Here is a 21809-nt window from a genome sequence, read left to right on the forward strand (position 1 = left end):
GCACCTGCACCTTCCCTTAGCCCTGCACCCTCCTGGTGCCTCCTTTTCCCCTAATACCCACCCCCTCACCAGGCTCTGCCCCATTCCCCTCCTGCCCCTCTGTGCCCTCACACACAATTTGTTCCATCCTGACTTTCCTCATGCCCACCCCTCCAGCCCCCAGCGCCCTTCCCCTCCCCGCTCCTCTCCCAGCATCACCCCGCCCCCCTCCCACTGACACCTCCCCTCCTGCCCTTCCCCTCATGGTCTGCACTTGGCCCCCTGCCATTTGTCGCTCTCTCTCCCGCTCCCCCACCCACCCTGTCCCTTGGGGCCTTCCCCTCCCAAGCCCCTTCTCCTTCCACCCCTTTCCCCTCCGCCGCACGAGCCGGTTCCCACCTTCTCTTTCCCCGTTGCGGGGCCGGGGTCCACGCTCAGGCCCCGGAGGCCGAACCCGGAGCCAGCCAGGCCCCACCACGTGCCTCGCGCGGGTTTCAAACCCCAGGCCGTGACGTCACGTCCTCCCCGCCCACGTGCAACGCCGCGCATGGGCGGCAGGCGGCGAGGAGGAGCCGCGGGCGTCAGAGACATCCGGGGCCGAGGGGACGCTCTGGGGGCGGGGCCCGCTCCAGGCAGAGCTGGGGAGAGACCCAGCTCCACATAGCGCTGGAGCAGGGCCCGGCTCTTAACTCGCCGGCACTTCCGGGTGCAGGGCGCGGGGCCCGATTCGACCAGATGGGTCAATCGGCCTAAGGGCCGGCAGCCACCAGGCACACTGGGGACCGGCAGTTTTTTTTCCACGGCCCGGTATCGGGCCGCGGACCATAGTTTGGGAAACGCTGGACTAGGGTATTATTGGATATGGGTTGGTAGCAATTCAGACACACTTTTTACAGCTACAATGGTGCCACTGTCAACCATTAATTGCACCATTAACATATATATCAACTACGACAAAAACACCTCCAAAGTCACACTTTCCATATCTGGGAACACATAAGACTCCTCTTCTGGCCATTAGCTAAACTAATTAAAGGGACTTGAATATATTTCTTGGCTCTGATGGTCCAGATATTCATCTGGAACGTTCTGCATAGTATTAACTGCAGCTGAAACAATATCTCTTATGAGTTGCCTTTTTTGAATCAATAATTTACTCCCCACCATAAGAAAATTGGACTGTATCCATAAGAAGTGATGAACCAATGTCCCAGAGTCACAATCACCAATTAGGATCAAATGAACACAGCATAAAGAGGGAGATTGAATCAAGGTAGACTTGGAAAACAAACCATACCCTACAAACCATTTCCATGCTGAGCAGAATAATGTTTAAACACTTGCGAAGCTCTGGGCATTAGCTGCCACATGCCTCTATTATCCCATCCATAGAATAGGGACAGCAATGCTTGCCAAAAATGAAGGGGACGGATGTGAGACTCAGTACGTAAAGATTGTGAAGCCCTCAGACACTATGATACCATTCTGTTTCAGAGATCTGTGAGCATATGCGAATATGCTGGGTGATTTTCAACATTCTCATGATGAAAAGCTGCTATAAATTTTGTTTAACACAGTGATGATAATACAGGCTTTATGCCTACTTAATATCACTTGAGCAATGAAAATGGCTGGAATGCACTGCAGAATCTGGCCCTTAGCATCTAATGGAGGGTTAATGTGAGTAACAGAAACCAGAGGAAGGAATGTAGGGTACCTCTCTGAACTCAAATGAAACAAGTGGTTCATGAATTCTTTGCATAGGGCTAAACAAAGTTTGCATGAGACCTGATGCTTTGTGATACCAGAATTATATGTTCTACCTGCTAAAGGACCTGGCATTAGCCACTGTTGGCAGACAGGCTACTGGGCTGGATGGACTTTTGGTCTGACCCAGTACGGCCATTCTTATGGTCTTATGTTCTTTTTTTTAATTAATCTTATCTTTAATTAAGATCACAACAGAAGAAAGTTTGGCAGCTGTTCAAAAAACCTCAGTTAATAGGGGAAAATCAATGTTAATGTGTGCCCACTAAAGTAATGTCATTTAATAGAAACATTATAAAATATTTCAATGAGACCCTCATATTTCCCATTTCTTCTCTTTGGCATTTAGTTAGGCGGATAGCTACTGTAATGGGCTACATCTAGACTGCTAGCTTCTTTCAGAAGAAGCTTTTCTGGAAGCCATTTCTCAGGTTCTGCTGCGTGCTTGCCTACCTCTCTGAGGGACAGCAAAGCTTGTGCAGCGCATGCTTCAGTTGTCCAGCTTTTGGACACCACAGCATTCTTTTTGCTATGAAGCCAGAGCTTCCCCTGGGCATGCGATGGCCCCACACTACCACGCTGCAGTTTCTGCAGCAGTTTGTGAAGGCTGACTTGCTGGCCCTGCATGAGCTCAACAGGGAGCTCATCATCAAAACCCTCTCCCTGTGTGCAGGAGCAAGGCCCTTGCAACCGCATCTACACTGGAGAAAAGATTCTGCAGACTGGACACCACTTCCAACTAGTGGTACCAGCTGGTCATGGAGCAGTGGTGATGACTAGCAGTGGCTCCGAAACGTCTGCATGCAGAAGGCCTTCCATGGGGCCCACACACACACCTGTGCCTGGCAGCGTTGTCCACGGGGGTGGTACTTCATGTAGGCAGGCATGCCAGTGTGCTGTGTGCAGCACTCCTCAGAGTGTTTGAGGGTCATGTATGTGCCCTTGTGTCCAGCCTGCTTCCAATGCTGGAAGGTGGTGGGAGGGCATCCCCCCAGGGGGTCAGACGTGTGTGGGGCCTCCCCACAGCCTGTGAGCAGAATCCTGGGGGTGCTCCAGAGCTGCCTCCTAAGGTTGCGTGGCACTAACTAGTGTTGCATGTGGTTCCACACACAGTGTCCAGCCTGAGCAGGCTGAGTGACACTTGCACCCCATCCCCTCTGCACCCGCCTCCCCCACCCTGTGTTTGTGTGTAAAACTGAGTGCACTCACTTGATAATCCCTCCCTGCCATCAGAGGATGCCTGGGAAATCTCCAGGGCCTGGGTACTGGCTCCAGGGTAAGGGGGACAGTGCTAGCCATGTCCTTCTCCTCCTGCATCTGCTTTTCCTAATCCTCCTCTTCCACCTCGTCCTTCTCTGCAGGGAGCTCCAGGTGGGTGATGGCCTGAGTCCACCACCACAGATGGGAAAAGGGCCTCCCCACTCCCAGGATCTGGTGGAGCTCCTGGAAGTAGAGGCAGGAGCGGGATTCTGCCAGAATGAGAGCTGCACTCTCTGCCCATGGCGTAGCCCTGTCAGAGCTCTTTGACTTTGCTCCTGACTTGCTCAAAAGTGCTGGAGTGTGTCTCCTCTCTGCTAGAGCCTCGTCCATCCGGCCATAGATGTTGGCATGTCCTTGCTGGGAGTGGAGATCCTACAGGTTCTCCTCCTCCCTCCACAGCACATGCCGTTTGGTGTCCTGCCTGGATCGTGGGAGCTCTCGTGTTGCTCCCTGTGAGGGCCAGGGTGGTTCAAGGAGATTGAGGCTGGGCATTTGCTCCAAATTTGTGTGGCAGTCAGAGCTGCTCAGTGAGGTACAGCTCCCAGGCCTGGCTTCCTGCCACAAGGCTTATCCTGGGTGCCTGAAGCTTTAAGAGCTGGCAGGAGTCAGGAACTATAGAGGTCTGATTAGTTTGGACAGAATGGCAACCAGGGAACCTATGTTATTTCCTGGAGGCCTCTTCCTTTGAAAAAAACTCCCTCTTCCGTGTCCACACACGCCATTTTCCAAACAAGCTTTTTCGAAAAAAGACTTCTTTCTCCTAGAAAGAAGTTTACCACTGTCGGAAAAAAATCTCCCTTCTTTCGACTTCCTGCAGAAAGAACGCAATAGCTGTGTGCATGTAAGTATTGATTTTCTGGAAAAACTGCCTTTTTTCCCAGAAAAATGCTGCAGTGTAGACATACTCTTGGTTTCAAATAGAGCAGACACAGGTAATTACACTGATTCTACACACTGTTTTTCATGATTACTAATGTAGTATTCGAAATTCAGTAATTCTGGAATGTCAGGTTAAGAATCCATCTTTGCCCATCTGAATCCTGTGACAGCAGATCTTGTTTTACCAATGTTCTTAATGAACATAAGAACATAAACATAAGAACGGCTGTACTGGGTCAGAGCAAAGGTCCATCTAGCCCAGTATCCTGTCTGCCGACAGTGGCCAGCATTTGAGGAGCAGTTGCTCGGTGAGTAGCAACACAGGTGAGTAGCTGTGAGGAATGGTGGGAGCTGGGAGGGCTGAAACACCCCAGAAAGCTGACTGTGGCTTTCAGCAAGTGATGGACAGGAGACTAGAGAGGGCGGGGCTTCAAAGAAGGGGCAGGGCCGTAGATCTTTGCCTGTTCTGAGACTTAAAAAGTGATCTTGGGTGTAAAAAGGTTGGAGACCACTGTTCTACATGCTTCACAATTTTGTTCTTTACTATTGTTTCGACTAATTTGCCCGGTACTGAAGTTAGACTTACCAATCTGTAATTGCCAGGATCGCCTCTACAGCCCTTTTAAAATATTGGCGTCACGTTGGCTACCTTCCAGTCATTAGGTACGGAAGCCGATTTAAAGGATAGGTTACAAACCACAGATAATAGCTCAGCAATTTCCCATTTGAGTTCTTTTAGAACCCTTGGATGAATGCCATCCGGTCCCGGAGATTTGTTAACATTAAGTTTTTCTATTTGTTCCAAAACCTCCTCTAATGACACTTCAATCCGAGACAGTTCCTCAGATTTATCACCCACAAAGGACGGTGCAGATTCAGGAATCTCCCCAACGTCCTCAGCCGTGAAGACTGAAGCAAAGAAATCATTTAGTTTCTCCGCAATGGCTATATCGTCCTTGATTGCTCCTTTTATAGCTCAGTCATCTAGGGGACCCACAGGTTTTTTAGCAGGCTTCCTGCTTCTAATGTACTTAAAAAACATTTTGTTATTTCTTTTTGAGTTTTTGGCTAGCTGTTCCTCAAAATCTTTTTTTGCTTTTCTTATTACATTTTTACACTTGATTTGACAGTGTTTAGGTTCTTTTCTATTTATCTCATTAGGATTGGACTTCCACTTCTTAAAAGATACCTTTTTGTCCCTCACTGCTTCTTTTACATGGTGGTTAAGCCACGGCGACTCTTTTTTAGGTCTCTTGCTATGTTTTTTAATTTGGGGTATACATTTAAGTTGGGCCTTTATTATGGTGTCTTTAAAAAGGTTCTATGCATCTTTCAGGGATTTGGCTCTAGTCACTGTGCCTTTTAATTTCTGTTTAACTAACCTCCTCATTTTTGTGTAATTCCCCTTTTTGAAATTAAATGCCAGGGTGCTGGACTGCTGAGGTGTTCTTCCCACCACAGGAATGTTGAATGTTATTATATTATGGTCACTATTCCCAAGCGGTCCTCTAACGGTTATATCCTGGACCTGATCCTGCGCTCCACTCAGGACTAAATCGAGAATTGCCTCTCCCCTTGTGGGTTCCTGCACCAGCTGCTCCAAGAAGCAGTCATTTAAGCCATTGAGAAATTTTATCTCTGCTTCTCTTCCTGAGGTGACATGTATCCAGTCAATATGGGGGTAATTAAAATCCCCCATTATTATAGATTTCTTTATTTTGGTAGCCTCTCTAATCTCCCTCAGCATTTCTATGTCAGTATCGCTGTCCTGGTCAGGTAATATATCCCTACTGCTAATTTCTTATTATTGGAGCATGGAATTACTATCCATAGCGATTCTATGGAACATGTTGATTCACTTAATATTTTTATTTCATTGATTCTACATTATCTTTCACGTACAGTGCCAACCACCCGGCCTGCTCTATCCTTTCTATATATTTTATATCCCGGTATGATTGTGTCCCACAGATTTTCCTCATTCCACCAGGTTTCAGTGATGCCTATTATGTCAAACTCCTCATTTAATACGAGGTACTCTAGTTCACCCATCTTATTAGTCAGACTCCTAGCGTTTGTGTACAAGCACTTTAAAAATTTGCCAGTGCTTATTTGTCTGCCCTTCCCGGATGCATTGGATTCCTTTGTATGCTGTTGTTAGTCTGCTCTGGCCCATAGTTTGTCCTCTCCCCTCCTCTCTTTCTGACTACAGCTTAGAGAATCTCTATCAATGGATTCTCCTCTAAGAGAAGTCTCCCTCTGATTTACGTGCATCTCCTCACCAATCGGCTTTCCCCCATCTCTTAGTTTAAAAACTGCTCTACGGCCTTTTTAATGTTTAGTGCCAGCAGTCTGGTTCCACCCTGGTTTAGGTGGAGTCCATCCTTCCTGTATAGGCTCCCCCTCTCCCAAAAGTGTCCCCAGTTCCTAATAAATCTAAACCCCTCTTCCCTACACCATTGTCTCATCCACGCATTGAGACTCTGAAGCTTTGCCTGCCTACCTGGCCCTGCGCGTGGAACTGGAAGCATTTCCAAGAATGCCACCATAGAGGTCCTGGATTTCAGTCTCTTTCCTAGCAGCCTAAATTTGGCCTCCAGGACATCTCTCCTACCCTTCCCTATATCATTGGTACCTACATGTACCACGACCACCAGCTCCTCCCCAGCACTACACATAAGTCTGTCTAGATGCCTCGAGAGATCCACAACCTTTGCACCAGGCAGGCAAGTGACCATACAGTTCTCCCGGTCATCACAAACCCAACTATATATGTTTCTAACGATCGAATCACCCACTACTAACACCTGCCTCTTCCTAACTGGCATTCCCTCCCTCTCAGAGATATCCTCAGTGCGAGAGGATACCGCAACATCCTCTGGGAGGAGGGTCCCAATTACGGGATGGTTTCCCTCTGCTCCCATTGAATGCTCTGTTCCCTTGAGACTTTCATCCTCCTTAAGAGCACTGGGGCTCTCAGACTAGAAGTGGGACAGTACTACAGTGTCCCGGAAAGTCTCATCAACATAGCTCTCTACCTCCCTTAGCTCCTCCAGTTCAGCCACCCTGGCCTCCAAAGCCCGAACTCGGTCTCTGAGGGTCAGGAGCTCCTTGCAACGGGTGCACACATATGCCACCCGCCCACAGGGCAGGTAATCGTACATGTAACACTCTACACAATAAACACGACAGCCCCCACTCTGCTGCTGGGCTTCTGTCTACATTTTTCTAATGAATAAGTTTAAGTATAAACTGAGATTCTTTTTAAACCTCTGGAATATAGATTATTCTAAGAGTAATGTTTTAAAGAAGGTCAGAAGTCACTAGTGCCCTCTAAACTCCCCCTCTAAACTCCCTCTCCAAACTCTCCTGTTAACTGTTCCTGGTCACTGAGTCACAGGCTTATATAGCTCTGGTAGGCCCTCCTCCTGACTGAGGCTCAGCCTCTAGAACAAAGGCTTCTAGATTTCAAACCTTTTAGAAGCTCCTTCAAACAAACCAACCAACCAACCAAACAAACAACAGAAGCTCAGCACACTGCAAATAACTCCCCCCCACACAAACACACACTCCAGACAGCCACTTACCACAAGTGTCCCGTTTTTACTCCTCTTTTACCTAGAGAACTCCCTCTCCACACTCTCCTGTTAGCTGAAGGTAATTCTTTACTTGATCGTAAAACAAATAACAATCTCCAAAGGTTGCATTTTTCTACAACATGTTTAACTGGTAGGAACACAAAGTCAGAGGAACATTTTCATTATTTCTTCACTATTAATCAGTAGAAGATTGAGCTATTGAATTGTGAAAATGCTAAATAATGTACTGTAGCTTTCTTCAAAGAAAGTAGTCCTTTGGAAAGATAGACTGCCCTATGCATGCAATGGTAGCAAAAAACACTATGATAGTGATTTTCTTCTCTAGCATCCATGATTTTCATAAAAGACGGAAAATACTTATACCCCAAAGCCCCTGAAATATTTAATCAAACTATAAAATTATTTTCTTTTTGTGTGCTACAACTTTTGCTAAGGTTTCTTAGATATGATACTGATATGAATGTTATGAAGTAATCCACACAGCTAGTAAATGTACACGTATTCTTATTCTCCTTCTGTAAATATAATACAAGTTTAACCTCCTTAGTTTGGCACTCTTTGGTTTAGCATCATCTGGGGTCTGGCAAGATTTTAGTTGCCAGATGTTAGGCCCTAGAAAAAATAGGCCTAGTGCTGTTATGCTAAAGCAAATGTAACAAAGGTTTTTGGGTAGTTCCTGGACAGAACTGGAGATAGGTTTAAGCAGGGATGCACCCTACACGCTTGCTTAAATTGGCAAAATGAGATAAGCAAGAAGCTGCATTTTTGTACCTGCTGTAATAAGGAACAGTTTGTTTTAAGAACTAATAAGAAAACTCCCTGTTTCTGCTCTCCCCGTTTGTTCCAAACTCCCTGTTTATGTTCTCCTTTGGCCATAACAAACTTTCTCCTTATTGCCCAGTACCTGTCTTTTGGGCTGATAAAAAATTGCTAATGCATTATAAATTGCTTAAGGCCATAATGTATAGTTGGCCAGGTATGCATGGGTATTAAAGGTTTCTAACTAATAAAGGGGGGTTGGCTGCTTGGGCAAATAGTCTATACCGCGACGGAACTGTCTATATAAGCCTACCTGTAAATAAAATCAGGGCTGGTTCACTTTGGAGATGGGCCGCTCTCTATTGTAAGTGCGCACTATTCAATAAAGAGCTTGTGATTGGATCTTGCTGGTGTTGCCTGTCTCTTTGCGGTCAGACAACGAACAGAGGCCGTCCGGGTTAAAGTCCCCGACAAATTTCGCACCCCAGATGGGACCCGTCTGACTCTCCGGTGCAGAGGATCGGACTCCGAAGCAACGCAACGCGCATCCTCCTGTTTTGAGGAGCCTTGCCAGGTGGCCTGATCCCTGCTCCGGCGATAAGGCGTGTCCTCTGAACCAGCTGAGGCCTGCAGAAATCCAGCAATGTCACCTACCCGTTGTGTAGGATTCAGGTCCTCGGGGTTAAAGTCCCTGGAGTGTTCGGGGTTCGAGTCCCTGAAGAGGTAAGAAAGCGCTCGGTATTGAGAAATTGGGTTAAGGATCCTTTGGCTGGTAAAGATGGGACAGGGTGGCAGTAGGTGCCCGGGGGACGCCCCGTTGACCCTGATCCTAAGGGATTGAAAGGACATTTCTGGAACGGCTGGTCAAGCAAAATCTAAAATGAAGGATTTGTGTCAAACACAATGGCCTTCACTCACTGCTAATTTGTCCCAGGATAATGATTGGCCAAACTGCGGGATGTTTTCCGTAGAAAGAATGAATGCCCTGAGGGACATACTGGTTAATCTTAGACCCAGACAAATGGAATATTTATTTGTATGGTATAATTACAAACCAAAGGAATTTGAAAGGGCTCTGCAGGCTGTGTGTGTAAAAAAAATCTGTTAAACTTCCCCCACCCCAGAGGTGGTAAAAAAAAAAAACCAAAAAAACATTCCGTACCATTTTCTCTATCCATCTGCCAACCTGGGCTAATGTAAACCAATTGTTAAATACCTTCCTCACGGAAAATGAGCATCAAAAGGTTAAAGAAAAGGCTGTAGCGTATCACCAGAATCAAGCTTGGAGAGGTATGCCCACCGCTGAGCCTAACTGAGATCCAAATTCGGACGGGATGCAAGGGAAAAGTTTACCTAAAGTGGTTAGCATTGCGACACGGGTGTACAATAAGAAAGAGGAGAAAAGAGAGAAAGAAGGAATTAAGCAATTGTTGTTATATATAAAGGGAAACCTGCTTTAAAAATGACTCCTTGTTTCTTGCAGCCTCTTTTAATTATCTAGGCAAAGAAACAATAAAGTTTAAACATTTGGCTACAGACACTTTGTTAAATTTATTAAAGAGAAATAAGGAATTCTACTGAAACTTAATTGGTTAACTGCATAAAAGAATAAAATCTATACATTGTAAATTTGTAAAACCTGCATCCTAAGGGTTAAATGTGTCTTCCAAGAAAACTAATTATTGTTTTAAAAAAATCCAAGCCCAGAAACTTCACTGTTTTTCTGTTCAAAGCTGAGTTGATAGCACTTTTGGCTTGCTTTCAGATCCAAGGTTGTGTGTGTCTGCAAACTGCCTGTCTGTTCTGGAAAGGGGGAGCATGTCCCCCATAAGTAAGCCTGTAACATTGTATATAATTCTTTTCAGGAAAAGAAAATCTTTTTGCTTGCTGAAATATTAACTAGCAAGGGTCTTGTTCTAAGAAAAAGTTTCTGTGGCAGTAAATTATTTGAAGCTTCACAGATTTAAAAAAAAAAAAAAGCCTGGTCTGCAGTACAGGAAGGAAACTAAGCCATGTCATCTTTAACTTAATAATTGAACAATGAAGTAATTTACTCAAACCCTCTGAAGCTAGTGTGCAAAACAAAAGCATACCATTAGGTAACAGCAGGCTAATCAAAAATTAGCAAAGAACATTGGTAAAGAAAAAGTATTCTAAAATATAATGCACAACCCCAATGTGGGTAGAAATGTTTTCTTTGTCTTTCAGATTATCAAAAAGCACTAATATTAGCTAAAAAGTAACTGAAGAAAAAAAAACCATGGTTCTGTGTCATGACATAATAAGTTTGTGTTCTGTGTTCTATCCAAATTTGTCTTGTGTGTCCTAATTGTAATATATGTATTTCAAACATTGTTGTGTGTACAATATTGTTGTTTTAATGAAAGAATAATTTAAATCCCTTAAATAATTTTAACTTTGTGCTTTACACAGATGGTTTTTGCTTTTATAATTCTAGTGGAGTTTTAGTATCAGACTATGCAGTTTGTACTGTCTGGAATGTAGAGGAATCTGCTCCTCTACCTGCTGTTTTTTCCCTTCTCTCCTATGATCACCAGCTCCTTTGCCATCTCTTTCGAAACTGGCCCTCCTGCAAGACCAAGCCCCAGAATCGGGAAAGCAGGAGTGAAGACTGGCAGGGTGCACCTTGCACCCAGACCACTACTGGTGCAGCTCTAATGGCCACATTGTTGCCCCAGTGGTCTTGCTACCTCACCTTGCCTCCGTGCTCCATAGATTGTCGCACATTGGCAAAGGTAAAACAAAATTGGTTTGCTCCCAAATTCTCCCAGGCAGCCAAAGATTATGGCCTAGCTTGCCCTGTCTGCCAAGCCCACAATGTGGGTAAACCTGTAAAGACAGTTCCGGCAACCAGACCTCCGCCTTTGGGACCATGGCTGAATTTACAAATAGACTTTATTCAATTGCCTAAATGTCAATCTTTTGAATATGTGTTGGTTATTGTTTGCTTGTTTTTAAGATGGGTAAAAGCTTATTCCCTGCAGGAAAGCTGATGCCATCACAGTGGCAAAAAAACTTCTAAATCATTACATCCCATTATAGGGAATACATTTTGTAATTTCCAGTGATAAAGGTACCCACTTTACTGGACAAATTGTTTAACAAAAACTGGCAAAGTACTACTCTATCAAACAAGCACCGCACTGCGCATGACACCTGGAGAGCTCAGGAGCAGAAAAAAATGAAACGGGATTTTAAAGAACAACCTTGCAAAAATATGTAAAAACTCTGGCTTAACATGGATAAAAGCACTCCCGATTGCCCTAATAAGCATAAGAGTGACTCCTAATCGGAAATACAGGCAGTCCCCAGGTTACGTACAAGATAGGGACTGTAGGTTTGTTCTTAAGTTGAATCTGTATGTAAGTCGGAACTGGCGTCCAGATTCAGCCGCTGCTGAAACTGATCAGTTTCAACAGCGGCTGAATCTGGACGCCAGTTCTGACTTACATACAGATTCAACTTAAGAACCCCAGGCGTCCCCAAGTCAGCTGCTGCTGAAACTGATCAGCGGCTGATTCCAGGAATCAGACCAGGGGGACGGGGAGCAAAGCGGCAGAACACGCGGGCAGCGGACAGCCCAGACGCGTCTGGGCTGTCAGCTGACCACGCGCTCCACGGATTGGCTCTGCTTTGCCCCCCGCGTTCCCCCCCCATCCCCCTGGTCTGCAGACCAGGGGGACGGGGGGGGGGCAAAGCAGAGCCAAGCCGCGGAGCACGCGGCCAGCTGACAGCCCAGACGTGTCTGGGCTGTCCACTGCCCACGTGCTCCGCGGCTTGGCTCTGCTTTGCTCTGCTTTGTCCCCCCCCCCCCGGTCTGCAGACCAGGGGGATGGGGGGGCAAAGCAGAGCAAAGCAGAGCCAAGCCGCAGAGCACGTGGGCAGCGGACAGCCCTGTCCGCTGCCCGCGTGTTCCACCGCTTTGCTTCCTCTCCCTGGTCTGCTGGAGACCAGGGAGAGGAAGGGCCCCGTTCGTAACTGCAGATCCGACATAAGTCGGATCCGCGTAACTCGGGGACTGCCTGTACTGGACTCAGTCCACATAAAATTGCATGTGGCCGACCTATAAAATTGTTAAGCAGCCAAAAAAATTAACCTGGCTGATGCCACACTTATTATAGAAAGCATAGTCAAGTATTGTCAGAAACTTATGAGGTGTGTACAGTCTTATCATTCTCAGGTTAAGGACGCCTTCCAGGAGGCCCCGACTAAGCCGTGCCATAAACTACAACCAGGAGATTAGGTTTGCATAAAGGTTCACCAGTGGAAGACTGCCCTGGAACCCAGGTGAAAAGGTCCCTACCAAGTCCTTCTGACCACTCATCCTGCTGTAAAGTGCGAGGAATTGCCCACTTGGATTCACGCCTCCCACTGCAAACTGGTTCCAGTGCCTACACAGGTTGGCCCCAACAAGGAGCACCGCAGACCTGGTACCAGAAACCCAAGTCCAGAAGTAGACGGGGATCAGCTCAGGCCTGGTACCGGCAATCCAGGCCCAGAAGCAGACGACGTCGGACTTCAAGGGAGCCACGCACGTTCACCCCACCGCGAACCGGGTGAACCAGAAGCAGACAACATCTGTGCCCAGGGCAAATGGACTGCTACCCCTTTGGGTGACCTGAAGCTTCGACTTTGACTAAGAAAACCTTAAACTGGTGGTGTCCTTTCCCGGAAGGAAGGCCTCGTTTTCTGGCCTGGGTTCTTATGTTTTTACTGTTATTATTTGTTATCTTTCTCTTTTGGTGGTATGGGATGTAAAGGCTGTAAAAACTAACAGCTCTAACACCTTTATTCATCTTGCACATGAGCTGAAAGCTCGAATGCCAGAATTACATAATACGTCATGTTGGGTGTGTTCCCTAGTCCCAGTGGATAGTCAAAGAAGTCTGCTTATGGTTCCCATTCCCCTTTGTGCAATGAACATAACATGGGCCCCATCTTAAAAGGATTCCTCAGGAAATCTAAACATTACTTAGGAAAAAACTGAAATTAAAAATAAAGGATTCCTGAATGTATGGAAAAACCTGAACATTGGTGCCTATTAAAAATGTCATCTACTGATTCTGGTATGCTTGTCAGAATCAGTCAGTGCACTTAACATTTCCCATGTCGGGTCTGCTTATACTCTAACTAAAGATAAATACCAAATTATCAATGCTACAGCTGACTTTCTGATCCCTAGGTAGATGAAAGTAAATATATCGTCCTGCGTACCTTCCTTCACACACACCTATTATAACTGTTCCTCTCTAAATTGTACTCAGCGCTCTCCTGGACCTAGCAACAAGTCTCTCTGTTTATGCTCTTATCCGAATGGTCCAACCCTACCCATTGGACCAGTAGGATGGAGTCTGTAAAACCAACCCTTATTTAGAGTGTACTAAGTGTGCGGTAACAAAGCATATTTGACCCTTCCTCCTTCATGGAGTGGATCCTTCTACTTGGCCTGGTTGGAGCCACCTGTTATTTACCGCCCTCATCTCCCCACTGGAAAGATTAGGAATATAAGGGACGCTAAGACAGATGCTAAAAAATCTCGCCCTCTTACTTGGCGGGCTGTGAATGATTGGACAGGTGTTTGTGAGGCATTTCCCAATGCTTGTGGAGGGGCCTTTTATCAAATAGAAAAAGAAGTAATAAGGCTTCAAGAAATTTTGAAAATAATGGCTAATACCACTGCTGATGCTTTAACTGATCTGGCTACCGAGCAGAGAAAGATCCGGCAGATGGTTCTCCAGAATCGCTTAGCACTAGACATTCTATTGGCCTCTCAAGGAGGAACATGCATCTTGGTAGGACAAAAGTGTTGTGTGTATATTCCTGACGTTTATAACGCCACTTGGGAAAGAGCGCATCATCTTATGCAGGTAGCAAAAGATCATGAAGGAAAGAAAGGGGATTCTTGGTGGAGCAACCTGTTTAACTGGTTTCCAGATGTCGGTGGTTGGCTCCATAACTTACTTCGTAGCGCTGTCATTGTTATTTGTGGTTTGGTAGTTCTCTATGTCCTAATTCGTTGTGGATGTTGGATAGGCACTAAGGTGTGTTCCACCAAGTAGTAAGTTGTTACAATGTGTCCCAAGAGTCCCTTCACGGTACTCTAGGGACAAAGGGGGCCTGTTAGGCCCTAGAAAAAATAGGCCTAGTGCAGTTATGCTAAAGCAAATGTAACAAAGGTTTCTGGGTAGTCTCTGGACAGAACTGGAGATAGGTTCAAGCAGGGACGCACCCTACACAAGGGTGCTCAAGTTGGCAAAATGAGATAAGCAAGAAGCTGCATTTTTGTACCTGCTGTAATAAGGAACAGTTTGTTTTAAGAACTAATAAGAAAACTCCCTGTTTCTGCTCTCCCCGTTTGCTCCAAACTCCCTGTTTATGTTCTCCTTTGGCCATAACAAACTTTCTCCTTATTGCCCAGTACCTGTCTTTTGGGCTGATAAAAAATTGCTAATGCATTATAAATTGCTTAAGGCCATAACGTATAGTTGGCCAGGAATGCATGGGTATTAAAGGTTTCTAACTAATAAAGGGGGGTTGGCTGCTTGGGCAAATAGTCTATAACGTGACGGAACTGTCTATATAAGCCTACCTGTAAATAAAATCAGGGCTGGTTCACTTTAGAGACAGGCCACTCTCTATTGTAAGTGCGCACTATTCAATAAAAAGCTTGTAATTGAATCTTGCTGGTGTTGCCTGTCTCTTTGCAGTCAAACAACGAACGAAGGCCGTCTGGGTTAAAGTCCCCAACACAGATATCTATTTATCCTGGGTGTGACCAAGTTTTCTGCAGTCTCATAAAGGTTGCTTATAGCCACTACTGCTGGCTCTTTATGTTTTGTCCTGTTATTTAGCTCTAATTTACACATCAATGTCTTCTAAGAGCTTAGTAAGTAGTGGAAGGTTGTAATGCTATTAGACAATATTGATCACCCATGGTCCCACAAATTCTCTGGTTCAGCACTGGGCAGGACCTAAGGGTGCCAGACAAGGGAGGTTCAACCTGTACAAATGAAACCTATTGTTTATGTAGGGGCACTTTAATACTGTACTCTGAGAAGAGTGTCATTGAATTATGTAGGTCATTATGTAGGTCAGTGTAGGTGTAGGCCCATAGTGTCTTTCATTTGAAAAGATTCCATCTATCTTCAAAACCTGAATCCTAGGTGCCAGATTTTTGAAAGAGCAACATGTTGAATGCTTTGTTAAATATGGCCTGTAGGGTCATGATAGGAGCTGCTAGGTGGTGAACTCTTGAAAAACTGACCCTTACAAATGGCAGCAGAACTCTTTGGAAATCTGGCTCTGTTTGTGAGTGTTGAGCACATAAAAATCTGATTCTGAACTTTTTAAAGAAATCTGATCCTCAGGTAACTAGAGATAACTTTCCCATCTCTGCTACAGAACCAACGCTTTGGAATGCAGTAGACAGTAGGGACGAAGGAACAGATTGAATGCAAATATCATCCAGGCTCCAAACATCAACGTTTCTAATGTTTCAACACTATTCAGCAGTTATTCTGAGTAAGAAAAGAAGCCTTTAGCTTCCACCAACTTTGATGCTGAGAACTGGCCAGTCCAGTCCAGACACAGTTGCTTGCTTCTTTGCCATGTTTTTTTACAGTGTCCCACAATAATAGCTGACTTAATGAAGTTACTAGGTGTGATGGATGAAGTATGCTGTTTAGCATGAAAATGAAATAGCATTTTTTCATTGCCCACTTTTCTATCTCATAGGATTAATTGTAACAGCAGTGAATATAAAACCAAGAAAACTCATGAGACAGTTTACGACTCCCCAGTTCATCTTGACAGTGAAGGGGGAATAATTTGTTCTCCAGTTAATGACTGGAATAATAAGCAATGGGTTAGTAACATGAAAAAATCTCATTTTTATTAAGGAATGCATGCTACACTATAAATCCACACCTCTGAGCTTTAACTTGTTCACTGGAAAATTAAACCAATGTCTTTTTAACAAACATAAATACTGTTCAAAAGCCAACCCTATTCATAAAGACAAAAGATATTTTCCCCCAAAGAATGTGTTTATAAATGTTTTAATTACCTAATAGAAATTACTAATGTATTTTCCTCATCCACCAGGAGCCTCTGTGGGTTCTCATCTGTCCTGAGTCTTCCCTATCTTGTTCTTTCTTCAGCGCTCCTTTTACTCAGTCATCTTCACTCCACCCTCTTCCCTACTTTTGGTTCCATTCCTCTCTTCCCATCTTGATATCTAGCTATCTCTCAGCTCTGCCTCACTCTAACATCTATTACCATGTCATTCTTCTCCTGCTACTGACTGAGAAAGTTCCTGAGACAGGGTCCTCACCTAGTGGGGCCCAGTGTCTGCAGTCCCTTTGCCACATCTCTGCCTCTAAACTGCCTTGTGCCCACAACCATAGTATCCTGCAGCAATCAGGAGCATCATTTGCAGGGAATGTCCTGCAGAGAGCCCTGAGACCTGGGATGGAACAAGCTCAATGCAGATGAAATATTTGAAGAATTTACCTACAAAAATTTAAAAATGCTCAACAAAGTCAAAGGTTTTCATGATTTATAATTTGGCCAAATTTGGGTCTTTCCCCTACAAGAATGGCAAAAAGGCACATTTCTGACACAAAGGCAACATTTTAAGTCCTTGCTCTGAAGGTGGAAGTTTAGGAGTCTCTCAGTGAAATGACTTTTAAAAACAACAAAACAATACATTTTAGCAAATATGGTGCAGCCATTTTTGAGAATAAATGTAGGGAAATGTTTAAAAAGTTCAGCCTAAGGCAAATAGCTATCATGAAAAATTTCAGCCCCAATTTTTAATCAACTGAAAAATAGGGTCTTAGACTAGAATGCTTCAGGCAAACTTACCTCTAGATGACATTGTCAGTTCCACTTATACTACCGTACCCATTGTTACAGTACTCCTCCCATGACTTATGCCATATTTTATGAAGTCAGCTCATGAATATAAATACATCTAACTCAAAGATGCTTTGGACAAAATACCATATGTAACCAATCTGTGTTAATGGTACCGTCTGCTAGATCTCCCTATCTTATTTTGGTGCACGTATCATACTTGTATATAAAGTTATAAATATGAAGTATGTGATCGTTTATGGTTTAAATGTGCTTGTGAGAGCCATCAATGGTATTCTGGTAAATTTAACGGCTGGGCAATCAATCTGAGGACTTGTAAAACAGTCTCAGAGGGGTATACCTGTTGTTCTGTAAGGGTTCATCTACACTGCAGCATTATTTCAAAATAACAAGGTGAGTATCTACACAGTAAGCCCATTATTTCGAAATAACAGGCTGGCTATTTCAAAGTCTGAATTCCTGCTTTCCTTAGGGAATAATGCTAATTTCAAAATACTTTTTTTGAAATAGCATTAGTGTAGACACTCCACTGCTGCTAATTTGAAATAACTGGCCTTTAGCGGCCTCTCACAGCTGCAGATCTGACCACTCTGGTGACACTTGGCATCTTCGCTGCTCCCCTCCTCCTGTGGAGCTTAAACCTCCAGGCAGAAGGAGTAGGACTTCTCGCATGTGGCCAGCTATGCAAGCTCTGTGCAAGACAGCAGCCAGAAAGGGAACCATAATGGACCCCCCCAAGGCTTCCTCAGAGCCTACCACATCTGCCAACACTCCTGCTTCTTTCTTGGCTGCCACTGGCCAGGGATGCAGGAAAGCTCCGGCATGCGCTGGTGTGAAGATCCTGGACCTCACTGAGGTCTAGGAGGAGGAGAAAAACATCCAGGATCTGTACACCAGAAAGAGGAATGTGGAGGTTTATGGCTGGATCACTGCCAGCCTGGCTGACAAAGGGCACACACGAACCCTGGACCAGGTATGCATGAAAATCAAAGAGCTCTGGCAAGCCTAGTGCAAGGCCTAGGAGCAGAGCAGACTCTCCATGGTGGCACTGCACAGCTGTTGCTACTACAAGCAGTTGGAGCCCATCCTGGGAGGGATGCTGGTCACCTACCACCACGTCGTCATGGAATCCAGCTAGGGCACATTTGACATCAGCCTCCAGGAGGGTAGGATTGTGGGGGACAAGCAGGAGGAGGAGGTGGAGGCCAGCAAGATGACCATGCCCACCAGCCAGGACATGCTCCTCACCCTGGATCCAGTCCTCACCCCCCAGAATGTCTCCCAGGCTTTGGGAGAAGGCACTTCCAGTGAGTTCCATAGCTTTCCCTATCTATACATGGGGGCAGGTGGTGGACTGTGAGGGACTGCACACTCCTTACTCAGCCTACTCAGCCTGGGGGCCACACAACAGCCTATGCATGTAGGTGAATGTGGAACGCCTGTCTGGAGCACTCAGCTCCCTGATGCTTTCACACAGGAACCCCTCTCTCCTTCTCACAAGGTTCCTGGACAGGCCTGCCTTACTCCAGCCTCCATGGTGGGACATCTTCCCACAACAAGCCACCACTGAGGAGGCTGGGGTCATGGAAACACATAGCAGTGCTTCACACAGCACAGGGTCATGCCTGCACTCTCAGGGTATGTCTACACTACCCCGCTAGTTCGAACTAGTGGGGTAATGTAGGCATACCGCACTTGCAAATGAAGCCCGGGATTTGAATTTCCCGGGCTTCAATTGCATAAGCGGGGCTCCGCCATTTTTAAATGGAATGAGGAGTAAAGGTAGTTCGAACTAGGAAGCCTAGTTTGAACTACCTAGTTCGTGCCACGTGTAGCCGCGCGGCACAGGGTTCGAACGAGCGGGGATTTAAAAATGGCGGAGCCCCGCTTATGCAAATGAAGCCCGGGAAATTCAAATCCCGGGCTTCATTTGCAATTGCAGTATGCCTACATTACCCCGCTAGTTCGAACTAGGAGGGTAGTGTAGACATACCCTCAGGCAGTATCTGCTCCCAGTAAAGCACAGCAATGTGGATGAAACTGATCCCATACATGGGAACCTGCTGGGGGGAGGAAGAGGAGGGAAAACCTGTAGCACTCCTTCTGGCAAGCAGTGTCTTCCACTCACAAACACTTCCCCCAAGCTCCTCCCTCCCCCCCCGCCCAAGGAGGTGGGGATAGAAATTCTCTCTCTGAGGGATGTCACCAGTGTTTGCAGGATACAGAAGGAAGCCAGCATGTGTGGGACACAGAAGGAAGCAGAGACTCTTCTCCTCCATCTCCTGCCCATAGGTTCCTGGAATGTCTGTGCCCCTGCAGGAAAGTGCCTGCTGTCTATGCTATGGCTTTGCTTGAAGTATATCACTATCGTCTGAACCGAGACTTTCAGAGTCGGTGCACACAGTGCCTCCTGGGATGACTACCCTTGTAACTTTTTTCACAGCTAGGCCAGCTGCGAGCTTGGCACATCCCCCACCTCCCACATCATCTGCACGACTCCACAGGATCTGTAGGAGGAAAAGAACCTTCAAGGACCTGATGTGGGAGCAGATGGCCTGCCTATAGTTCCTCATCTGGGGACATAAGGAGGAGTGCCAGGAGTAGGCCACTGGATGGGGAGGAGCACTGGGCTGACAGGGAGGAGCACCGGGCTGACCCGGAACAATGGAAGTCCACCTGGGACTAGCTGGCAAACCAACATAATTCCATGTGCTCCCTTTCACTTCAGTGACAGAGCCACCTCCCCTATCATGGCTTCCCCTCTTTGACAGCCCAGGGACTACAGAGGCCACACAACACAGGGAAATGGAACCTCTAGGGTAGCTGAAGCCTCCCGACCACCTAGAGGCAGATGCCAGTCTCAGCCCCATCCCTGACCCCTCTCACCTGTCCTACCCATCCCCCATTCCAGGTTCTTTCCATAGTCCCTCCCCTAAGGCTTTATTATTTGCTCTGAGGGGTAGGGGGAAGGTGGGATGGAAGGATAGGGGAAGTGGGGTCGGGGAGGAAAGGCACACAGAGGGAATGCAGGGGCCCTTTTTGGAAAGGCATAGGGGAGAGTCTCAGAACTGGCCTTGCATGAAGCTATCCCTGAAAGCCTTCCTGATGAGCACAGCCCTTTGATGTGAATTCCTGATGGCTCTGATGTCCAGTTTGCTTGAATACCTGGCCAGCCATTCAGCCTCAGCCCCTCCCCCACCCCACCCTTGACAGAAAAGTCTCCCCCTTGTTCTCATAAAGGTCATGACCACAAAGGAGACGCAGGCCATGACCACAAAAGGGGTTGTTGTGCTTGCTGAGGTCCATATGAGTGTGAACACTCCTGAACCTCCTCTTTAAATGGCCAAACACACATTCCACCACCATGTGGCATCTGCTTAGTCTGGCATTGAAGTGCTCCTTGTTGGGGTCCAGGCTGGCCACATAAGTCTTCATGATCCAGGGGAACAATGAGTAGACTGCATCACCCAGGATTACAAGGGAATGTCCACCTCTCAACTATGATGATGCAATCAGGGAAAAAAGCACCAGTGTGCATCTTCTGGAACAGGCAGGAGTTCCAGAATATACAGGCGTCATGCGCCTTCCCTGACCACTCAAGGCTGATGTCCTTGAACCGATCCTTACGGTCTACCAGGGTCTGCAGCACCATTGAAAACTATCCCTTCGTGTTCATACAGTCTGAGGCATGGTGGTTGGGGGCCAGGATGTGCTCTCTATGGGTTTGTCTACACAGCAGTGTTTTTCCAGAAAAACAGCCATTTTTCCAGAAAAATAATACGTACGTCCACACTGCTATTGCATTCTTTTGACAAAAAGTCAAAAGAATGGAGGATTTATTCCAACAGCGGTAAACCTCTTTCTACGAGGAAGAAGCCTTTTTCCAAAAAAGATTTTTGGAAGAAGACATCTGTGGGTGTGGAAGAGGGTGTTTTTTTTTCGAAAGAAGAGGCTTCTAGGAAATAACACAGCTGTCCTGGTGGCCACTCATCAGAACTCTATAGTTCTTGTCTCCTACAAGCTCTTAAAGCTGCAGGCACCCAGGAAAAGCTTTGTCGTACGAAGCCGGGCCTGGGAGCTGCACCTCACAGTCTGGCTCTGAATGCCACCCACTTTTGGACTGATGGCCCAGCCTCGATCCTCCTGAACCACCTGGCCCTCACCGGGGCTTCCAGGATCCAGGCAGGGGCACCAAACTGTGTGCAGCCTCCTAGTCTGGGGTAGAGATCCTGTCCCTCCTCAAGATGTGGGGAGAGAAGACCCTGCAGGATCTCTGCTCCTGGTGAAGAAATGCTGATTTCTTCAGCTGTGGCCGAGAGAGGACACTCTCACCCCCGCTCCTGAGCACTTTTGGAATAAATCAGGAGCAAAGTCAAAGAGCTCTGACAGGGCTATGCCATAGCCAGAGAATGTAGCTCTCGCTCCGGGGCAGAACTCCACTCCTGCTTCTACTTCCAGGAGCCCCACCAGATCCTGGGGATTGGGGAAGCCCTTTCCCCACCTGTGGTGGTAGACTCAGGGCTCAAGATGCCCGTTGTCACCCGCTTGGAGTTCCCTGCAGAGGAGGAGGAGGTGGAAGAGAAGGAGGAGGTAAAGAAGCTGCAGGAGGAGAAGGACATGGCTAACACTGTCCCCCTCACCCTGGAGCCGGTACCCCAGGCCCTGGAG

The sequence above is a fragment of the Pelodiscus sinensis genome, chromosome 8 (assembly GCF_049634645.1).
Source record: "Pelodiscus sinensis isolate JC-2024 chromosome 8, ASM4963464v1, whole genome shotgun sequence".
In the NCBI taxonomy this organism is placed as follows: domain Eukaryota; kingdom Metazoa; phylum Chordata; order Testudines; family Trionychidae; genus Pelodiscus; species Pelodiscus sinensis.